Consider the following 3789-nt stretch of genomic DNA (forward strand, 5'->3'; position numbering starts at 1 on the left):
TGAGGTGACAAAGAGCTTGTCGTAAATGGTTACATCGATGCAAGCTTTGACACTGATCCGGATGACTCTAAGTCACAAAACGGATATGTGTTTTTCTTGAACGGTGGAGCGGTCTGTTGGTGCAGTTCTAAGCAAAGCGTCGTGGTGGGATCTACGTGTGAAGCAGAGTACATAGCTGCTTCGGAAGCAACAAATGAAGGAGTCTGGATGAAGGAGTTCATATCTGATCTGGGTGTCATACCTAGTGCATCGGGTCCAATGAAAATCTTTTGTGACAATACCGGTGCAATTGCCTTGGAAAAGGAATCCAGATTTCACGAAAGAACCAAGCACATCAAGAGACGCTTCAATTCCATCCGCGATCAAGTCAAGGAGGAAGACATCAGGATTTGCAAGATACATACAGATCTGAATGTTGCAGACCTGTTGACTAAGCCTCTTTCATGAGCAAAACATGATCAGCACCAAGACTCCATGGGTGTTAGAATCATTACTGTGTAATCTAGATTATTGACTGAATGCAAGTGGGAGACTGAAGGAAATATGCCCTAGAGGCAATAATAAAGTTGTTATTTATATTTCCTTATATCATGATAAATGTTTATTATTCATGCTAGAATTGTATTAACCGGAAACTTAGTACATGTGTGAATACATAGACAAACAGAGTGTCACTAGTTTTCCTCTACTTGACTAGCTCGTTGAATCAATGATGGTTATGTTTCCTAACCATAGACATGTGATGTCATTTGATTAACGGGATCACATCATTATAGGATGATGTGATTGACTTGACCCATCCGTTAGCTTAGCACGATGATCGTTTAGTTTGTTGCTATTGCTTTCTTCATGACTTATGCATGTTCCTATGACTATGAGATTATGCAACTCCCAAGTACCGGTGGGACACTTTGTGTGCTACCAAACGTCACAACGTAACTGGGTGATTATAAAGGTGCTCTACAGGTGTCTCCGATGGTACTTGTTGAGTTGGCATAGATCGAGATTAAGATTTGTCACTCCAATTGTCGGAGAGGTATCTCTGGGCCCTCTCGGTAATGCACATTGTCGGTGTCAAAACCGGCGGATCTCGGGTAGGGGGTCCTGAACTGTGCGTCTAAGGCGGATGGTAACAGGAGGCAGGGGACATGATGTTTACCCAGGTTCGGGCCCTCTTGATGGAGGTAATACCCTACGTCCTGCTTGATTGTTCTTGATGATATGAGTATTACAAGAGTTGATCTACCACGAGATCGTAGAGGCTAAAACCCTAGAAGCTTGCCTATGGTATGATTGTTGTTGTCCTACGGACTAAACCCTCCGGTTTATATAGACATCGAAGGGGGCTAGGGTTACACAGAGTCGGTTACAAGGGAGGAGATCTACATATCCGTATTGCCAAGCTTGCCTTCCACGCCAAGGAGAGTCCCATCCGGACACGGGACGAAGTCTTCAATCTTGCATCTTCATAGTCCTACAGTCCGGCCAAAGGATATAGTTCGGCTGTCCGGAGACCCCCTAATCCGGGACTCCCTTAGTAGCCCCCAAACCAGGCTTCAATGACGACGAGTCCGGTGCACAGATTGTCTTCAGCATTGCAAGGCGGGTTCTTCTCCAAATTCTGAATATGTACTGAGTAGTGTCCGACTCCCCATAAATGTTGTACTTCTTGGCTTCTGCGCCCAATAAGGGCTATCTTCCATGTGTCGACCGAATGCGAGGAGCCAGGGCATTTTTACATTCGCCACCCTAGCCATGTAAATAAACTGTCTATTAAAGGGACGGGGATTCTTAGATCCAAACCACACCATCCTCCAATGGCAAGTATCCATCGGAGCGCGCTCGGAAAAATCCATTCCAACATGGCCGGCCACCGCAGCCCCTCCTCCCGCTCCCGTAGCCCTAAGCCCGGTGACTGGGAGAAGTGTTCCGTCCCGCACAGCCAATTAGTAGAGTTGCAGACCCAGGGATTTCTCCCTCCAGCATATATGGTCCCCGTTCGAGCCGGGCTCGCCACCTATAATGGCGGGGAGCAAGCGGAGAGCTTCCCCAATCCCTCCAAGGGGGAGCGGGTATGCCTTGTCCCTTATTTACTAAGGGGACTTGGATTTCCAATCCATCCGTTCCTCCGCAGGCTCCAGGAGTTTTATGGCCTCCAGTTGCATAATTTCACCCCCGCTTCCATATTACACATGGCTGGTTATGTTGCCCTTTGCGAGCTGTTTCTGGGCTGCGAGGCTCATTTCGAGCTGTGGAAGAGGCTATTCTTCCTAGTGCCCCGTACACAGGAGGGGTCGCTACATCAAGTGGGCAGAGCCGAAATATGGCGCATCGCCGGGACCAGATACCTATCCGGTACCCCGAAGAAGACGTCCGAAGACTGGCCTTCGGAGTGGTTTTACATGGAGGACATCCCCCTTCCAGATCCTGTTCGGAGGGGTCTTCCCGAGTTCCACAATGCTCCTCTGAAGAAACGCCGAAGCTGGCGCCCACGGAGCCCCCAGGAGTAAGATAACGGATAAGTCCTTTACTTGATGGACCGGATGAAAGTGCTGGCTCAATCAGGATTGACAATAATCAAGGTTATGTCAATATGCATAATGCGCGCGGGGGGGGGGGGGGGGGGGGTGCAGCCACTTCCATATCGAGGGCACCCCCTGTGGTGCTTTAACGGGGAAGATGATGCCACCCACTGCGGGCGTAAGGGACCGGACTCCGCTGCTGCTTTAGCAAAAATTCTGTCCGAGTTGTTCAAGGGAGAGGAAGAGGAGTTCATCCGTATTAAGCCATGTGATGGATTCTCCATGTACAACCCTCCAAGCTGGGTGAGCTGTTACTCTTTACTCCAAACCTTCCCGCATTCTTCATCGTAAATACTCACCTTGCCGTTTCACGGCAAGAACTGCAAAAAGCTGTAAGGGAGGTCAACAGCCCGCCTCCACAACCGGAGGACCCTGACCGGGCGCTCGATCCCGGACTTGAAGAGGATCCGGACATATTTGTGGAGCTGATAGACAGGTCGTTCTATCAATTGAGCTGCAATGACGCCATGGTGGCCATCATAGCCGACTATCCTGGGCTACTCCCTGCATCGCAGGTAAGGGAAAACCGGAGTCCCAACTTCCGAGAAGGAACCCCTTTTATGCACTTCACCTTCCGTACACACATGGTGTTTTATAGGGAAGGCCTTCGGGGCGCCATGCCAAACCCGCAGTGACTCGCCAACAAGGGGCACCGAAGCCGGGTAGGCCAAAAAGGAAGGCGGTCAGAGACGCCGGCGCAGAGGTATGATACAAAATCTTGCTCCGAGGTTGTCATCTTTCTTTAAAATATAATGACGTCCATGTTTCCTAATAGGAAAAACGCTCGCCGGACTATATCTAGAGAGGCTGCCGATCACGCCTCCACCAGTCGGGCTCCAGGGCCGGACATAGAGGCGGAAGCTAACACAGGACAGACGCTGGATGGTCCTCCTATGGAGGATGCAGACAGACTATCCGCTACAAATTCCAAAGTGGAGAGCACCATGAATCACAGGCGTCGCCGGGCCGTACTCTATGACGCTTGTTTCTCCCAAGAGGCGTTTGATGCCTTCAACTCAGGAGATGCGTACATCCGTGCTGCTCAGAATGGTCTTGCCAGAGCCACGGACCAGTATGTAAAGGATATACGGGTAGGAAAATTTGACGATTATATATATTAGTAGCCCCCGAGACTTGAAACAGTTGACACAACTGATTTAAGGATCATTAATTGTGCAGAGTCTTACAGAGAAGAATACCCAATTGT

Source organism: Triticum urartu, chromosome 1A (assembly GCF_056163025.1).
Source record: "Triticum urartu cultivar PI428250 chromosome 1A, HENAU_Tu73, whole genome shotgun sequence".
Classification (NCBI taxonomy): Eukaryota; Viridiplantae; Streptophyta; class Magnoliopsida; order Poales; family Poaceae; genus Triticum; species Triticum urartu.